Raw genomic sequence first — 21153 nt, forward strand, 5'->3', positions numbered from 1 at the left:
AAGTACGGTGAAGTTTGCTTTAAAAAAGTTTTTTACTTCTTTGTACTTCTTCCTCCAGAGTCAAGCAACCATGGAATTAGTACAAATAAGTATGAGTCATGGGATGAAAAGAAATCTTTTTTTTGACAATTTTGACATCTAGTTGAAGATTTAACTGGTTTGTTTTGTGCAGCTAATGTTTTCTAAAGTTGATCTCGACGAAAAATACAGAAAACCATTTTATAAAATGTACAACAAAATTATAAAATAGAAAGGTTTGGTACATAATGATAACATGCAAGTATGTACATAGTTTTTTTATCGTGATTTCTGTGTCATTTTTTAATTCTTTAGAAAGAAATGTGTATGTGTGTATTTAGAATGTGCTCACATATAGAAGTCAGAGACACAACAGGTAGCACTCTTGTTCTGGTGAAGAAAGCTTTTGGTTCTATTCCCACACCAGGTAGTTGGATTGCTGGCCCTGCAGTCCAGCATAAAGGGGTGCTGCAAACCTCTTAACTGCTGCTATTTTTGGGCCTGATTCACCCCTGCACAGGATGTTCCTATTTTTGGAGATGTCCTATTTGTACACTTGATTTATCCCTTCCCAGAATTTTCTCAGTCTCCCTCATCACAACTGATTTTTGAAGCTGTCAGGTTACACAGAAAACCACACTAAATGACCAATATGGTAACCATTTGAATGGGGACCCACTAGAGCAAGTCTCAAAACATGGAGACTGAATGGCAGAAAGATCGGATTCCTATATACCAAGTCTGATATGCCATTTCCCAGAATATTCCCTTTTCTCTATGGTATGGCAATCTTGGAGTTGGTATATATAAGTTCAGGGAGTGTGGGGATGCAGAGGAGGCTTGCTCACCCTGCATAAAGAAGTTTAAAAGAGACAAGTGATTTTCGAGATTCGCTCTTCTCCTGTGCTTTTTGTCTTTTTTGGGGGGGGGGGTTGGCACTCGGAATTTCAAGAGTCAATATTCCAATATAAAGCCAACCAACTGAAGAAAGGGGGCACACATCTTACATTTCCCCTTTTCAGAAGTAAAGTCAACATTTCAAATAATAAGGCCTAAATATGGCACATTTTTCTTTCTAAAGATGTAAAAATGGTACAGAGCTATTTAGGTGTGATTACTTTTTCAATGTGAGTCTCATATCTTTGTTTCCTTCTGGTTTAAATTAAAATACTTTGAAACTTTTACTATGTGAAAGAAGATACATTAAGGGCAAATTATTCCTGAGATTATCAGACTAGTTTCATTTCAATCTACTGAACAATGGAACATTACATATTAAAAACACAGAAATGGAACTTTCAATAACAGATAAGTAAGAACAGGTTGTCCCATTGATTTTGTCCATTTTTAATACATTGGCTAGCCTGCACATCCTACCTAACCCACAGTTTTCTTTTACATTAGTCATAAAAAGTAGCTTTGCATATGTGCTCTGTATTCTTCTATTCTAGTGCAATACCAGGATAATAAAGTTACTACCATCATCCATTAACTTTTTTTATGAAAAAAATACTTCCATTCCTTTTAGTATTTATAATTAGGGCTGAGTGATACCTTAAAAGGGTAGTCTTGTAAGCATACCTGATTATGGACCATTAAGTGCTCCCTTGAGACATTTTCTTTTGGCATTATATGTTTATTTTTGAAAGATGGCACCCTTTTGGACTCTTAATTCTCTTGAGAGCTTAAAAGGTTATATCAAGTTCCGTCTCTTCTCTCATCAGTTTTAGACATATTTCATTTTAGTCTTTTTATATGATTTCTGGCATGGACTACACACCATTTTTGTTGCTTTTCACTGAGCAGCCTGCAATGACACAATATCTAGAACTGGGCAAAATACTCCAGAGAGGTTCCAGACAAGACAACAGTATAAATAATATATTCTGTGTTTTTACTGTTAAATATCTCATCCTATATATCCCAGCATCCCAACAACTTCACATGATACATATACGGATTATATGATTGTCGTTTTGTCATGTTATACAGCTACCTCAATTTACCCTTTTTAGCATTATGTTGCTACCCTGCCTTCATTTTGTGATTTTTTGAATGTTTGATTCACAAATGAATGTTTTACACGTTTCCTCTAATGCCAGCAAGTCCCTTTTCAGCATTCTGCATTTTCTTGTATATCAGTCCGTTTTCTGTCCTTTTTTTATTTTTCTGTATAAAACAGATTGTATTCTTACTCATTTTGAACTGTCATCTATAAGGTGTTAAAAACAACTTAATACAGTGCTGACCTCTGAGATATGCCACTAAATCTTTGTTTGTAACATTACAGCTTCAACAAATAATTTTCCTTCCATTTTTTGCTTCATACTTTCTAGCTGTCCTGGTGCCCCTGTATATCATCAGATCTGCTAACTGCCCTTACACTGCTGGACTTTCTCTGACTTTGGCTGGGGGAGTCTTTTATCTTAAGGGTGCCCTGGGGAGAAATGCCAACAGCTGCTTCTTCTGGGAGGATATTTTTAGTTAATGACACCCCCCCTCATTTTCTGGTCCCCTGCATTCATCTATTCTGCCCAAGAACTACTACCCTCTATTAACTACACCTACTTTCAGGGAGCACGTAGACGAATGGCTGCAACCCAGGATAGGCATGCCTATCTGCCCTGCCAGCACCTCATATTTTGGAAATGCTTATTCAAACTGGGTCTCCTGGGCCATAGTTAGGGCCCAGGAGATAAAGGACTATAGTTAGGGCCCAGGCATTAAAGGGCCATAGTTAGGGTCCATGAGATAAAGGGCCATAGTTAGGGCTTTATCTCCTTATGCCATGGTGCTGGTCAGAAAGATGCAACAAATAATCTTAAGTCAGTGTAGATACCATCCCAGTTCTCTCTGCAAAACAGCAATAGGATTATCGATTAGTCAACATAAGGGAATAAATAATAAATAAAATAATCCATATGAGAACTGAAAATGTTAGGCAGATTAGCCCAGTCCACAGCATATTCCACAACAGTGAATCTACAACTGGAAACAACAGTTTTACAAACTTCCAAATATGAGCAGTGTGCATTTTATCAAAGAAAGGGCAGACAGGCTAGGACAGTGCTAAAGTGAAAAAGGGTTTACAACTACCTCAATCATGACTGCATAACTAGTAGAGACTGTGCTGTGGTGGTGGTTTCTGGTACAAGACTAGCAGGGAAGAATGGTATCTTTGTCACCACCACTGGGCTTACTCTAAAGCTGGGTCATTTGTCCAGCAGTTGTTTCTATGGTGCCATGCTGAATACCCTGCCAAAGTTTAGTTAATTCCCAACTGCAGTGCTTTTCCTTTGATGTCTTGGCACAATGTTCATTAATACATTTCAGTTTCTATCAGTATGCAGAATGTGATACTAGTCTTCAAATGCTGATGAAAGGAGCAGAACGTGTTTCTTTAGCTGCACATTAAAGAATTAATCCAGTGAAGCAGTGCTAATAATAGTTTTCATGTTCAAAGGCAGCATCTTATATGACTGCAGGGCAATTGAAGCTTTAATGATAAACATATACATTTATGTAAACTGACCAAGAGATGAGAGCTATTGTATTCATACCCCCTTAATAAGCTTGTCATAAGTCCCAGTCAGTGAAACGTAGTTAAGTTTTGTTTGGCTAATATCTCTTCCTTCTGAAACCTGAAGTAATTTTAAAAGGGATAGTTGCACATGAACCATACCATCATTGTATTAACTTACAGCCATGATTTACAAGGACATTATAGTATAAGAAAAAGCCAGAAAACATATGGGTGAACTGCAATATTCAGCAGCTCTGATGCAGGGAAAATTGTGAACTGCTACTGAAGGACACAGAACTAAGGATGCAAACAGTATCTAAGCATTGGCTTTGCCTATATAATAGCTTCTGATCTGTGAAATTTTTTTCTTCCATTGAATGGGATAAGAAATGCTAATACAGACTAGAATGTCCAAGAGGGGTGAATGGGTTTAACAACTCTGGCATGAGTAGATGTGCCTGAGTGACACAATTGAGTCCAGCTTTCAAAACAAGTACTTTATAGAGTGTGACACATGAATAAGTAACTTAGCTTATCCACTGCAGATGGCCAGGCTTAAACATCTGTAAGGCTTAATCACTCACAATAGCTTGCCAAAGAACAGCAATAATTTGTAGAAGTCAAGCATTTGCTATGTACGTCAGTGGGATTGTATTAGAAACAGTCTCTTGGTTACTATAGCTTGCACTTTGCATTTTATAAATGCCTTTTGCACAAAGAAATGCCTTATTAGTAACAGCATGGATTAAAAAACTGATTGAAACAAGATTTTGTGCAGTAAATGCCAGACAGAGAGAGAGAGAGAGAGAGAGAGAGACTGAAAAAGAAAGAAATCTCATCAAAGGATACAAACAGCAGTTGAGCTGACGAATTGCCTGTTGTTACATTTTTTGCATTTTTGTGAGACTGCAAAGAAGCAATGGTGCTTAAATGTGTTGAAAATGACCAAAACTTCAAGACTGCAACTATAATTTTAGTGAAGGCTCATGGCTGTATTTGTATGATAGTTTTGCTGATCCTAATTTTCAGCACAATATTCTGCACTTATACCTTATATAACACAATTAAAAATGTTCACCTAATGCATGAAGGATGATTTTCTGCAATTTAAATATCTAAACAAAGTAAAACAATCAAAAGAGATATTCTACGTAAAACAGAAAGAGAACAGAAGAAAGAGCAGTTTTAAACTGGAGAAGGAGCACTCATAATTGAAATAAGAAGGTATTTCTTCAAAATCAAAGCAGTGAAAATGTAAAATACTTCCACAGAAGGCACTGAGCTTTAACATGAGAAGGATGAAATGGGATAGAATAACTGGGACAGCACTGGGAAGTGAAGATAGCAAGAATGTGGTGTTACGTATGCCTTTAGGGAACATATGTTGCAGAGTTTTGTGTAAAACAGAGACAGAGAAGGGTGGGAGGATGTAAACTGCAGCAATTCACATAGTAGTAAGCCCACCTAATGTGATGTGAGAGCGTACCCAGCTGAGACTCTTGTCATCTCTAGTATGTGAATTAGTACAATCTACAATGGCAGCTGAGGTATTGCTTTTGATTAGAATTGAAGTACCACCACCAGTTCTAGGACTTGGTCTGTTGTCATGCTATATATAGAAGTTGTCTTGTATAAAAGTAGAGAGGCAGCAATCATCTTTCAGCTAGGGTTTAGATATAACAAGAATATGAGGATTTTCTGTTAACAGACATGCGTCAAGATTGGTCCATGAATTATTAAGAGTACATACATTAAGGCAAGCAATTTTAAGGTCTTTATTTCTGATATGATAGGAGATCAGGTTATTTAACTGAGTGCTGAGTTAAGGTAGCCCTGGCTGTAACTGAATGTCTCCTGAACATATACGTTTGAGTAGGAGATGGTGGAGTTTAGAGAAAAGATCCTTAATTTGGGGACTGAGGATTAATAACTACTGGAGGAGTACAGACTGCAATAGAAATTGTTTCCTAGTAACATAAGTGAGTTTATTGCTGATGTCAGTCAGTAAACTGAGTATTCTTATTCACCATTGTATAGGATTGGAAGGTTCCTAACATGGATGAGAAAGGCACAATTTATGTGTAATGAATAGACTGAATGAAGGTAAAGCCACTGACAAAATGGTACAACAGCACGCTAATGAAAGCATTGAGAGCTTAGAATTTGGCATTATGAGTCTCCAAGATAGCTGGTGTTAAAATTGTAAAGAATGAGGTGAAGGGTGGATAGACAAATGTGCCAGAGATGTCGTAGATAATATAGCAGGGTACCTGAGAGCACTTTTAGGGTAGGAAGTTAGCAATTCCCTACTGTCTTTCTATACATCCTACTTTGTTCTTCTAAGGAAAGCCTTAAATCTATCACTTATAATCATGGGTAGCCTCTCAGACAGATACAGACCAATATTGTTTTGCATTCCTGTTAAGAACAGAAGAAACGGGAATGATAGCAGTTTGAAAATGTTCAAAGTTACAGTCCAACCTTGAGGGTAGGTATAGATACAATTCAAATCCTACACCAAAGGCTATTTCAGATGATATGTAACAGTTTATCAAAAGCCAGATAAATAACCTGATTTGTGATTTCTATAATTCTTGAAAATGGTCACCTGACAGATAAATTCAAGGTATGATAAACCTTTGGTATGTCCATAGAATAAATCTTCTACAACCAGCCTAACTACTTTGCACATGCTCTGAAAGCAGCGTTCTTCAGAATAAATATAAATTTATCTAGATAAAAGTGGTAAAAGACAACTATTTGCCCCTCAGTTTTCTTTTCTGGATAACTGCCTGTTAAAAGTCCAGCCTATTATCTGACTTTTTGTAAGTCACTTTTCACTTCAGAATAGACTACTAATCAGGATCTCCAAAATGACAACTGGTATGTTCACAGGTCATTGTACAGATATTACCTTAAAATCATGGGTTCATTTATCTACTATCCCCAAGCCAAATGTTTACACACTGATAAAAGTGTAATACAAGATCACAATGCAGCAGATATTCAATGTATGCATACAAAAATGTTCACTTTATGACATAATTAAAGAAAAGATGTATTACTTAGGGTCTGTATGTTTTAGTCTGTTGCATTTTTATAGGTACAATGTAAAGAATTATGACTGGGTCTCTGATCATAACCAGCTTATTATGTGTCGAAACATGGATACCAAGAAACTGACCATGAGAGCAAAGCTCAAGAGGTGAATCTTGGCATCCATGTTGAGAAGATAATAAGAATTATGATCAGAGGGCCAATCATAATACTTTGTAGTGGATGGAGCTTTATCTTCTCCATGCAACAGTTACACAGGAAAAGAGAAGGTATAGAAAAGAGAAGTGCTTTACCAGCTCTGAAAGCTGGTAAAGCACTTAGCAATGTCAAACAGACAGCAACATACTTCTCAATTTCTTTGCTTAAGAATTCAAGGAATTCCAAAAATAAAGGGACAAAGGAACAAAATCAAGGACAGTTTTTAATATTGCTCTAATTCACTTAAAAGTTAATAGAGCAAACATCAGGCATCACATCGAAATTAATTTCCTGAAGAATAGGAAGTATGAAACTGTAGTGTCTGGCATTACTGATCAACGATAATCCTCACTGATTTACCAGAAAATCAAAAAATGCACAAGGTGCAATGCTAAAATATGAAGTAAAGTCAGGGACTTTCTGCAAAACCAGGGACAGTTGATAGGCATGGACAACAGACAGCTGTTTTTCAATACCTTTTCAAACAAAATGCACAGTTTCTCCTCCTTATGTGCAGCTTTAAAGGAGGCTATCAGTTCTTCTTTTGTTCCTGCTCACTCATCTTTCCTTCTGGGTTGTTTTTTCTCCCTGGAATCACTATTTTTTTATCCAAACTTCTACATGCTCAATTTGTAGCGTTGGGCTTAGGGAGCCATCTTGGCTGGTGCTCTTGCACCCTCTAATATCAAAACACTTTTAACTGTGCAGAGATTCTCCCCATTTCCTCAATTTTGTTGGAACAACACCCTGATGTAAGCCATCACTGGCTGAGTCACTGTCTTTATGAGAGAAAGATCGATAGCTATCTGGCTTTGTGAGGCACTCCTTGCCAAGAGAAGAAAGGATGCTGCCTAGCATGTTGTAGTTTGTGTTTTTATGTTTTTTCTCACTTTCCTACCTTAATTTTCCCAGTGAAAATGACATTCTCTGATGTGAATGTGAGTGCACACATACTTTAATCCTGAGACACATAGTGAGCATTCATCGGTGTTATACCAGCTGGCTTTTAATTTGCGAGCTATTGATACAGCACAGATGTATTTCCTATCCCTACTACCAGGTACAGAATCTCACCTCCAGCCACTTTGCATGATAGCTCAGCAAACAGTGCAGCTAGTCAGGTTAATATTTGATTTAGATCACTGTAGGCAGAGATGAATGCTGTACTTTATGAAGCATTAGTTCTGCACAGGAAATGATCACTTCCATTAACCTGAAGTTGTGCATCCTCAGAGTTAGGGTATATATTACTAGGGGATGCAGAAAGTCTCTCCACCCCAACAAGCACATACATACACAAAATCATACTTTGATAAGGGCTAACTTTGGACTATTGCAATCATCTTTTAATTGTTGGTGTTATCTGCTGTGATGCCCCTGCACTGGCAGAGTAATCAAGGAGCCTCAATCCTCACCACTAACACCAGTGGGGGACGTGCACATTGTGAGGATGACAAGCACACACACAGTACAGTACAATTTCTCTTAAGAGCACACAGAGATCACATCACAGCCAGTCTGGGGCTGGTTTCTCCCTCTCTGTCCAGAGCCCCAATAAGACTCCCCAATGGCACAGCTATAGAGTCGAGTCCTTAGCCAGGGTTCCAAGCAAAGTCCTCCCAGCTCTCTCTCTCTCTCTCTCTCTCTCTCTGTCCAACCAGTGCTTTGTGTCCCTGTCCAAGTAGCTGACACACACACACACACACACACACACACACACACACACACACACACACACACACACACACACACACACACACACACACACACTTTGAGATTTGATTTATACCCAAACACACACATGGGAAAGGCTGGCACAGGTTTACTAGCTATGTTCTCTTCTGCCCAGACCATAAGGCACTGCCACCAGAACCCCTTATCAGCTATTATAAGGCCCTTTCCAAAGAGTGACCAATCTACTGTATAATGTTACTATTATCCAAATTGTAAGTGTGACCAACAGCAAATCTATTGGAGTGGCCTATACAGTGTCACCAAATACATAAGCAAGTACTGTAAGAGCTTAAATATCTCTAAACAAATCAGCCACAATTAAAAGGTTCAAATATATTTAATAATAAATAAGAAAAGACAAGACAATACTTAATAATGCAGCACAGAGATTACAGACTTCAGAATCACAGGAAATGTTTTAAAACAACATTGCAGGATAGTCTTGCATAAATACAGAAAACATCTAAACTAATGTTTACTATATTCCTAACTATCTCTAAAATAAATACTATACCTAAATCATACTTAGAGAACAAGGCAAATGCAGATGAGAAGTGCTGAAGATGGATGTTTTCAGATCGAAGACAAGATACAAAATGCACAGTCTCTGAGAGAGCTCCCAAACTAATATCAAAACATCACTGCTGGGTCAGCTGGATGACATTACTATTCCTCACTTGCCCTCAGTTCCCAGGCCAACAGATTCCAACAAAATTTAACATTTCTCTGTGAAAAATACTTTTCTCTCAGAAGTTTGCCTAGAACTGGAAGTCATAAAACAATTAACACTTTTACATTTGAAATCTAGTAATTATTTATGTTTCAAGACAATAGGAAACCCTCTACTTCTAGACATTGTGTCTGAGCTGAAACACAGATAACAGAATCGTAAAACAATTTCCACTTATTTTCTTGAGGTTTTGCAAGTTAACTCTGTATGTTCCAACCTCTACCATTAACAAATACACTTGCACAGGCACATAGTTTATATACATTTCTGTGTTTTTCCAGTAGGGTAAACTGTGGTCACATTTTAGCTCAGTACCTTACACACACTTCTGCACCAGCAGTTAAATACCCACATAGCATATAGTTCTCTCACATTTGTAAGAGAAGCATATGAATCATAGTGCTATTTACAAATGACATGATTATTTACAAAATTCCAGATAGCCGGGCTGGCACTCAGTGTCACATTTCTATATAAATCATAGTGATATTTTCAAGTGACATATAATTATTTACAAAATTTCACCTAGCTGGGCTGGCAGCATTTTGGTTTGTCACATCTGCACTGGTGTTTCAGAGTAGAACCCAATTCATGACTAAGCTGCTATAAAGAAAGCAGAAAGAGTTACATGTAAGTGAAATATATTGTGATAATATTTAAGTTTTCAACTCAGTGTCACATGGCAGATTTGTATATTAAAAGGTACTGGAGTAGGGGACAAGCTTGTTAAGTGTGCAAGTTTGATTACCTAGTAAGTTTTAAACTGTTGTGTGAGAAGAAAAGTTTAAACTGTTTTATGTTGAGTAAATTATTGCAAATGTTAATATTATGTCTGATTTTACTCAATATATCAGTGAGATTAGTAAAACATGTAATTTGCATAGGCATTTAAACCTGATGAAACAGTGAATGTTAAATTTTTTGTTTAAGAAATAACTTAAAAACTCAATAAATTTGGACAGGACAGCTAAACATCAGCTTAAGCCTAATGTAGGAAAATATAAAAATGTGCCCTTCTGGAATAAATAATCCTGGAATAAAACACAAATTCCTTACAGTTTTGAAGAAGAATCAGATAAGGATCCTGAATCGATTATACCTATACTAAATTACAACTTTCATTGCTCAGAATCAGTCATGTCAAAATGTTTTTTTACCTCCCAGACACATGGTACATGGTTTGATTCTCAACTTTAAGGAAACTGGCTAGGCTTAAAATGGCCCACAAGGGCAGCAAGCCTACTACTTATCTATGAATCATTCAACCTATTACTGGGAGGCTGTATTTCAGCACTTATGAGTGTCTAGTGAGAAGTGACTTCTTCTTCTGTAAATTTGTTTTTAGGCTTTGTGTTGAATATACTAGTTGTGAAGTTGTGCAGGAGACTGAACATTTGCAGGACTGCAGTGAATGGTCACACAACTGCATTAACTGAATGAATAGGAAAGGAGAAAGGAAAGGTATGTATTGGGTATGTAAGTTCATGGAGGACCAGCCTTAGCTAAAATGATACCCTAAGTAAAGGGCACCACATTGGCACTCCCTCACATCACCCAGTGTCCTCATTGTCCCCATCAGCTTGGCTTATTCACATCATCACACCATGCAGATTACTTTTTGTTCCCTTTCTCAAAGTTTGCTTTACTTTTCATTTGGAAGGGAAAGAAGTGGAAGAGATATATTAAAGGTACAGAAGAATGAGGAAAACTCTCCAAAGGGAGATTTAAGTACAAAAACCGAGAAAGAATCAGAAGCAGAGACAGACAGAGGAAAGCTGGAAGAAGATAGGAGGATGGTGCATTGGATGGTTCTGGTGACTCAGAAGTGAACTGCTGAAACAAATGAGGGGCTAAACAAGCTGGATAGAAGCAATTATGATAAATGTCAGAGCTGAAGACGTAGAAGGCAAGAATACAGAAGGACTGAAAGTAACCACATAAAGAAATAAGCAATACATAAATAAATGGAAGGAATGAACACTGAAAAGCAGATGACTGTGACCAGTGTAGGAAGGGTGTAGTAAATGAAACATATCCTTTTCTTGTGAAACACAACCCAGGGAACACAGTATTAAACCTTTACAAACAGTGGGATGAACTGAATTGATTCCAAGAGCAAAGATGGGCAATACAGTGAAGGGGGCAAAGGGGCAAGCCACCAAGGTAAGCAATATATTTTTCATCCATTCATCCACAACCCCTTTACCCATTTTGCACATGGGGCCAGGGTGTCACTTCAACAGTGACAATCTTCTAGCACCAAGGTTTGCACTTCTGGGTGGCTTGCCCTGCAATGGCTGTTCTTCCATAACTACTTATTAATGCACAATAAATGGCAATAAGCTTATGTTTAATGACTAAGACTTAGAAAAAATAAGCAATAATTGCTGATGTAACAACTGGGGATAGGAAAAAGAAAGTAAGAGGGTAAACAAGAGGAAAGTAACCAAAAACCCAGGGACAAATGTGAAATGAAGGAGCAGTGACATATAAGCATCGTAGTAAGCATCTGTAAAACTGAAAAAAATGTTGGACTGCCACACAAATGAAGTTGGTACACCAGACAGGAGAGCAACAATGGTGAGTGGGAAATAATGAATGGGAATGCTGCAATACAAGAAAGATTGTGACATCATTACTAGGTTGGCATGCAATGCATTATGGCAAAAGACGCTGGAAGGGAGCAAGACCCAGAAAATGAAATACTTATAAATGGAGGAATATCTGAGGAGACAAGGACAGCATGTTCCTGCTTATGACTGAAGAGCTGGCAGGGAGGTCAGACACAATTTAGCAATGCTTGAAGCAAAGGAGGGGATAAAATCTCAGTTTGTGTTATATGCAGATGACCTTATGTTAATGTCAGAGAATATGGCTGCAACAATGGGAGCTATAAGAGAGAGAAGTGGCAGGACTTGGGTACAATAGCAACATAACAACAACTATAACAATAACAGCAACAACAAAGGCGAGTAGAAGATTAGGAAAAAGAGGAAAGTGGAATAGGCAAAGATAAAAGAGGCAGAGTTTTCAAAGTACCTGGAGCACTATGTTGGGAAGAGGGTGAAAGAGGTAAGTGGGAAAAACCTAGAGGAAGTGGAAAAAATGTACGAGATACTCTCCACTGGGGAGGCAGGATTTGTACATTGCTTAGTTGAAGTAATGCAGCAAGGATGTTGATTCTGCCAGTAATCCTTCACCTTCTCCACAACATACAAATAGACTCCTGGAACAAAAGGTTAAAAAATGCAAAAAGACAGAGAGGAATGGGCTAATAAAGGTAAGAAGAAAAAAGTGAGTAGGGCTAAAATGAGCATGAACAAGAAAAGCTGGAGTTACAGTCTTCCTCATATCCCAGCATATTCACTGATTTAACATCATTTACTGGATAGACACAGATGAGAAGGAAGTTAAGCAAAAGAGGGTACAAGAGAGGAAGACATGCAGAGACCTACTGAATGACATGAATGAAGAAGCACTAAAAGAAATGGGATTCATGAAATAGGATGAAAGGCACTTCCAAAAACTAGGGGGAAGGGAAGGGCTGGTGGTAAAGCAAGTGAAAAAAATTAAGAAATCTGGAGGAGGAGTGGATAGCTCAAGAGGAAAATTTTGTGTGCAGAGAAAAGTATGTCAGTGAAACACTGAAAATAATGAAAGAGTTAATACAGAAATGCAGAATGGTAGCACTACTTTATACTTTGGGAGTCCTGGAAAAAAAGAATACTGAGAAGGAGTCAAGAAAAAGGAACATGCAGTAAAGTAGAGCAAAAGGAGAAAGGATGGCACACTGTAGGAAATGGAAGAGGTTAGGGAAGCAAAGGACCAGACAGATCTATGAAGTGCTAAGGAAAGAAGGGACAAGGTCAAAGAAGATAGAATGAGAAAGATCTGTGGCAGGAGGAATGATGGAAGGAAATTACAGGATGCAGTCAGAAGACAATTCAGGCAGTGAGACACTGTAGAAAGTTCATAGAGTATAAGATCAAAGCCTGAAAATACTGCACAGACGATATGTGAACCCCATGAGTTTGGTTAAGGAAGGCAGGAAGGAGAATAACAGATGCTGGAGGTGTCAGGAGGAAGGACAGGAATTATGTGCATGTTCTGGGACTGTGGGTGGACTGAAGAAGTCCAGAAGTTGGGATAGATGATTTAGGGAGACATATTTGAAAAGGACGCAGCACATAACTGGAAGTTCTGTATTTTGGGCATAAAGAAAGAGGACAACATTTGGAAAGAAAGATAAATGAACAGACTGCTGAGTACTGAAGTCAAAGCCATCATCACTCAGAACTGGAAGTGGACAAAAACAATATGGGAGCAAGAATGACACAAGAGGTTTGTGGGCATGGGGTAAAATGGCAGAAATTGATTAGAATGAGAAAAGGATGGGAGGGAAAAAGAAAAGGCAATGAAAAGAGGTAACAGAATACTAAAAAGTGAAAATCATACCAGGACAAAGGTGAACCCAAAGGAAAAAAGGGGTAGGGATAATGTAGAAAATGAAACAGCCAACCACTGAAGAGATATGGTGCACCATGGACATGTATGATGATGTGAATGTAATATACTTTATTGAGTTAACTTAAACTGTCAAATATAAACACTGGCTTTGGACTAAGTCTAACTGAGTAAATAAGATGGATTGTAATTAAAAATATAAAGGAAAACATGCCAGCCAGTGGTAGTGATAAAGTGTACCTTGCATGAGGATTGTTCTACAGAAGTGATATGGAAATATGGTTTGCACAATAAAATTTGACTGTAAAAAGTGCTTTAATATCAGAGGTAGAAATAATAAAAGTCACTGCTTAACAAATCCTTTCTCTTGCAGAAGTGGATCATGCATGGAGAAAGAGAAAAGAAAATAGCATTCATTTATTTCTTTGATTGATTATTTGTTGCTGGGGGCAGATGAATTTCAGATGTAATCTATTTTAATAACTCTGGCTTTACTAACCTGTGGTAAGTGAGTCTTGGGAAGTTCTAAGCTCTATTACCAGATAAGACACCAAAGCAGGCCAACATTTTACTAGTCTGTACTGAGAAATGCTCCTTGCCCAGTCAGACTTTCCTGGCAAACAAATACAAATAGTATGGAAAACAAAATAAAATTATAGGAAGCATCAGGTTAGACCTATTAATTTACTACATCTGGTTGTTCATCTGGTCCTATTAAGTGATAATGCTCCTTCACTTTGGACACTGTTGAATGACTATACTAGAAATGTCAAAAAGTTACAGCTGAACTATACCCTCAACCTCTTATTGTAGAATTCTGGGTAAAGTCAAAAGCATAAGGGGCAGATTTTAAATATCGATCTTAGAAAGTTGCTAGAGTAGCAGTTTTGCATTAGCATATATTTTTATAAGTATATACAGTCTGAAACTCAAATGTATGTCATTATTTAGTGACTGCAATCCTCAGTGATTTGCCAAAAACACTAATGTTATGAGGAACTGAGCGAATATATGAGGCAAAAATCTGGATGTTAAGAGGTATGATTCAAATCTTCACTAGAAAGGTTTATTTTGTGATATGTTAAAGAAAAAAACTAAATAACTACAGCATCGTACATTTCCTGTTTGTTTGTTATGTTACAGACTATACCTCTTTTTGTTCACAGCTGCTTCATTTCCTTCTGAACTGGATTCTCACATCATTAGCCATATTATTAATGTTACTTGGTTTTGCTAAATTAACCTCACCTGCTGCAAAGATAGCATTACTTCTCTGCAGCTTACATCTTGGAAGGTGATAGTCTGCCCAGCTGTAGGACTAGTGTCTCAGTCTTTTACCAGTTTAGGTGCTACTAGCACATTTCAGAGATATAAATCAACAGCCAGTAGCAATGGCTAAAGGTGCTCTGTTGCAGTGCTTCACAGCATCCTTTCCGGAAGCTTCCGCTGTAGCTGTGAATTAGAGTCAAAAGTAAATGTATCATTCTCAACTGTCAGCAGCATTTGGAGATTAGATTACTGAGTAGCAGAAATTGCTTCCATTAACATCTGAGCTGTCAGAGACATAGATGCAATATTCCCCACAATCTACACTGCAGGTAGCATTCTCACCCAGAGCATTTTATTCCATTTAGTTAGATAACCTAACTGCATTTCTGACTTCTTAAATAATATTCTTTTCTTATCATCCCAGAAATACAGTTTTTGTCTTGCTATGTAAGCTTATTGCTATATGCTCACATGCTCTAGCAGCATAAGAAGCCTTCTTAACATATGTTGCCAGACCTAACATAAAATATTAATTTCCACAGAAGATAAAACTTCATAGATAATTCAGTACACCCTTATTTCGTGGATAATTAGATAATGCTCTCAGTAGACATTTCACTAATTCTGTGACAGAAATGCAGATTGCAATATACACAGGTACACTGAACAGGGAAGACCAATGAAATAAATCCCCTAGACAGAGCTGCTGTTGCTGCAGCACAGAAACAGGACAAACAGTGCTCCAGAATTCACCTCTGTAAACACACAATCACCAGGTTGTCACGTTAACAGTGGAATTATGCTGTTTGGGGATCAGGGTTTGTGATCAGTTGTGGCACATGACAATAGGGACACTTGATAAGTTGGACCTAATGAATTGTCATTTTTCACAAACTGGGTCCATGAGTGAGTGAGTCTCATTTTCCATATATGAATCTATATGAATCTAGTTTGCAATCTGACAAACAAGAAGGTCATGTTTCATATGGTGCAGATAAAAAATCCATTAATCTGAAATTCTTAACACTGGGGGGGGGGGGGAGTATTTGCATGGGGAAGTAAAGCATTTCCTTCAACTTCTCCTATATAGAAAATTTATTTATTTCATATAATGAGTTTATTTATTTATGCTAACCATGTTAATCTTACTGGTAGAATCCATTGTCAAAGAGGACTTGAGGAAGAAAATTCCCCAGAGGAAAAGAATAATTAATTTAGTGGTACTTTTTTCATAGCATCACAAGGAAGGAGAAATAATGACTTCAGCTGATTTTCAATGTACCAACCATAGTTCTGGAAATCACATAAACCTCCAAGGAGAAAAAAGTAACTATTAACATGGGAAGTCCAAGATCTACAGGGAAGGATTAACAGTTATTGTCCTGTGAAAATACACAATGGTAGTAAAAATTGTGACAGTTTTAAATTCCAAGACTTGTAAGTGTGAGTCCTGGAATAGCTTGACTGAATGGGATAAAATGGTAACTTGCATATACTAGCTCCTGGATTGGCATGCTGCAATTTGTTCTCTTTTCTCCAGGGATGGCAATCTTAGAATGAGTGCATATATATATATATATATATATATATATATATATATATATATATATATATATATATAGATTCACTTCATAACATTGAAAGCTCAAAACACTGAAACTCAAAACACTGAAACCAAAACACTGAAACTTCAAAATCTTGAAAACTTAAAACACTGAAAACACATTTCATACATATACTGAGTTTAAACAACATAAATCATAGCACTTTCCACCAAGTGTAAGCAGGGGGCAAGAGCCCCTGCACCCCTATACCCCCTGCTACTTATATATATCAGCTCCAAGATTGCACTTCACTACACTTGGTGGAAAGTGCTATGATTTATGTTGTTTAAACTCAGTATATGTATGATATGTGTTTTCAGTGTTTTCAGTTTCAGTGTTTTGAGTTTTCAGTTTTTTGAAGTTTCAGTGTTTTGGTCTTCTATATTATGAAGTTTTCTCATTTTCAGGGTTTTGAGTTTTCAGTGTTATGAAGTGAATCCATATATGTATATATATATATATATATATATATATATATATATATATATATATATATATAGTGTGTGGTGGTAAGGGTACAACTTCCCACATTGGGAGGTATAGGGGATTTGCTCTCTGCAAAACTTAGTGAATGTTGACATTCACTGTTTTCCTTTAGCTGCGCTGCCTTTTTCATAATTCCCAGACTCACACTTACAGACCTCAGAATTATAATAAGGAGCTAGTAAGAACAGCTTCACTACATTAATGAATATTTGTATAGTAAATATTCATTTTTGATTTTGCTTGAATGAATATGTTCAGGTAGACATTATATGTAGTCTGACTCATGTTCATGAAGCTAGCCAAACTCAATAAAATGCTAATTTTCAAATATTGTATGAATAAAAAAAGTTTAATTTTGAATATCCTAAACATAGCTATGATAAAAATAATTGTGTCATTGGCATATATAGAAATGGCCATTAGTAATCATTATTCCATTTAATGCTAGAAAAAAAAAAAATATATATATATATATATATATATATATATATATATAATGGAATTTATAGCAATAACAGACAATGGTGAAAACAGGGGAATTACTGTCAAATTCCTATTGTAATTATTTGGCGAGTTAAGTCCCTATTTATTTATATCTGGGCATAAGGCTACTGATACAGTTTCTGTATCAACATATTGGGTGTTTAACGATATAACAACACCTAATAATTCTTCATGCACAATTACCAAAAAGTCTTTCTAGTACTGAATTTAAGAACTTAATGAATTTAAACTTACTGAATTTAGTGCTGATTTTTTTTGAGAACTATATTGTTTTCTAGTGCATCAGTTATGCTTGCAAATGTGTATTCACCTCTTCCATCTTCCTACTTGGGCATTAACTATACCGAAAATTATTCAGTACTAGAGCCTAACCTATCCCTGACTTATTATATATGAATTTATCTATTATTCAGTAATTTGTATAAGTAATGAAAACTTGAATGATAATGAGCAAACTCTGTTCCAGATTTCATTTCCTTTTTAATTAAAGTAATAAGCAGTTGGTACATAGTTTGTTGTAGATTCTACAGTGAAATAGTAAGAAGCTGAATCATATTCATAAAATGCTGGTTTGACACTAATAATTTCTGACTAAATGTATGGCAAAACACTGTCATATACCTCTCTGTGCCATAGGATTTGATTATTTTTGTGTGAGACTATTACCTCTATGGCTTCCTATGTATTCTCTACTAGGTTGTTTTAGGTGTTTGCCAAAGCCATTGTCCCTATATATTTATATCAGCTTCCTAATTGGATTTATATAAAAGTGAAAAATACTGGCAGTAATGTAATGTAGTTACCTATCTTCATTTTTTTCTTGATCATCATATATCTGTGTGATATTATTCTAATATTTCTTTGCTACTGGCTAGTAAATGGCTTCCCTGTCTTGTCATTATAAACATAGAGTCCTTGTACTGCAAAAGCAAATTTACATGAAATAAATTTTGTATCTAATGCTTTCATTTCCATTTTTTAATCTTTATACCCTTTTAAATTTATTATTATTACTTCATAAAGTTGCTCTAAGTGTGCATCTATTTTTCGTTTGACTATGCAGTGATTTAGATTTTGAGACTTTATATGTTTAAATTTAAGTATACTAGCTAGCTTTAAAGATAATCCATATATTGTTATTTATGAATTTACATTATTGGCTCAAAATTATGTGCATCTTTTATTTATTTTTAATTAGTTTAATTTAGTTTAGTTTAGTTTGCTTTTATTTACCATGTTTGTCAGACTAGGTTTAGTCAGAAACCCCTTTTCAGTGAATGCCCAGGGAGAAAAGCTTCAACATATTAGAAACATTTTAAACAGGCATTCAGTAACATACAAGAGCATACAATTAAATAATATACCTTAATAATTACACATACATTTGCTAATTAGATTACAGTCATATGGAAGTAGAAGCAACATTTGCAGTTTAAAAGGTACATTTTAGAGTATCTTACCAATACCACTAATTTCCTTGATTTTTACCTTTGAGATGAATGAAAACAGCATTAACTATTTGGATGTTCTGTTAGTGAAAGATTTGGTGAAAAGAAGATATATATCAAGGATTTATAGGAAACCTACATACTCCAATACATTTCTGCACTTTACTAGTTCCCATCCTAGATCCCAGAAAAAAAGGTGTAGTTAAGGGACAATTTGTAAGGGCGGCACAAATGGTTTCTCTTCAGGATGATTTTTGTGTAGAATGTGAACTGTGAACTGTTGGAGTACATGTTTTTAAAGAGGGGTTATCCTCCTGCATTCATTAATAAAATTAATAATGAGGTTATATTTAAGAGAAACCAGTGTTATTTTACACCTATTCTTACGTCAGGGAAGGAAGCCATGATTGATCAGCAAGGGACACTCATTGACAAAATAAATAATGAGGAAAATAATTTTAAATTATCACTTATAACAATTTTTACTGTTGACAGTGATTTGGTTGGAGAGATTATTTTTAAAAATTGGACTATCTTAAATAAGGATTGGACAGTGAAAAAGAAAAAGAGTGAAAGGCCATTATCAGTGTTTAGGAAGGGTTGGAACTTGAAGGATTTGGTTGGATGCCCAACTCTTTATAGTAAAAAAGCCACATCATGTTATATGAATAAATGTGGCAGTTATACCCTATATAAACATATTCGCACCGCTGAACTTTTTGATATTAATGGATACCAACTTAAAATTAAGGGTAAATTTAAGTGTAATACCATGGGCATTGTTTATGGGGCTCTGTGTCAATGTTGCTCAGCTTTTTACATTGGCAAAACCAAATGGAAATTGAAAAATAGGATTTACAAGCACATTTATGAAATCAACAAACAGAGAGTGACTAATGCTTTATTCAAGCACATATCGGAATATCCAGGACATAAGTTTAAGTTTATAGTGATTGAAAAACTTACACCAAACCCTAGGGGTGGAGTCTGGTCATTAATCCTAGAAAAAAGATAATTATTTTGGATTTTATTTCCTAAGGCAGTGGGATGGCCAGGGCTTAATAAGTTAGCATCTATTGGATATATTTTGAAAGTAAAAGCACAGAATAGATAGAGGCATGTTACTATTTTTTAAAAGGTTTCAGTAGACTTTTAAATAAAGGCTATGTATTTATGTATGCTGTTGATGGTTTTAAGGTTTGTACACTTTAAGTTGATTATGTGATTTTTTAAAATTTTTTGTACTTAAACTCAGTTGCTGTGTTATACAGATAGCTGATGAAGTTTCGATGGTTATAGAGACAAAAACACTTATTTTATCTGACTCTTAAAATAAATTGTTTTCCAGGAGTTTATATATATATATATATATATATATATATATATATATATATATATATTTTTTTTTTTTTTTTGTGTGTCTGGAGTTTTCATCTAGTCATTTTTTTTTATTCTATGTTTAGAATCATACTGCCATAGAGAGTTAGCACTGAGTCCTCTCTCTAATGCTGATTCCTCTTCTTCCTCTTTTGTCTTTTCCCAGTTAGGGGTCACCACAGCAGATCACCTGTCTGCTCATGATTGGCAGTGGAGTTTTATGGTGTTGAGTTGCCAGTCCAGTGCCCAGCCTTCCACAGAAGGCACACACATGCACGCACTCACACCTAGGGCCAATTTAGAGTGTCCAATCCACCTACAGCATGTCCTTGGGATGTGGGAGGAAACCGGAGCTAAACCTCCTTTTTCCATCTCTAGTGTATCTGCTATTTTACCAGAGCTTTGAAATGAGTCACCCCCAGATTTTCTAAAGCTTGCATGGAGTGCAGGATTGGTACAGGAGCCCACGCAGGCAATATGTCTGCCTTGCGATCCAGGAACAGCCTGTAGGGGCATGCAGGAGTGCTCCTGCACTTATCTTGCATGGACTAAGCCCTGGTATGCAAATCACCCCATTTGCAGATGAAATCCATGCAAATGAGGTGATTTTGCAATCCAGGACGCTTGCAACTGTCCGTGGAAGACTAGACTATGTGCAGAAATGTACTTGGTTTGTAACTGAGTACATGTCTGCAAAATCCAAAATGGAGATATGACAGCTCCAAATAAAGGCTGCATATA

Source organism: Protopterus annectens, chromosome 8.part0, assembly GCF_019279795.1.
Source record: "Protopterus annectens isolate FY-2018-M chromosome 8.part0, PAN1.0, whole genome shotgun sequence".
In the NCBI taxonomy this organism is placed as follows: Eukaryota; Metazoa; Chordata; order Ceratodontiformes; family Protopteridae; genus Protopterus; species Protopterus annectens.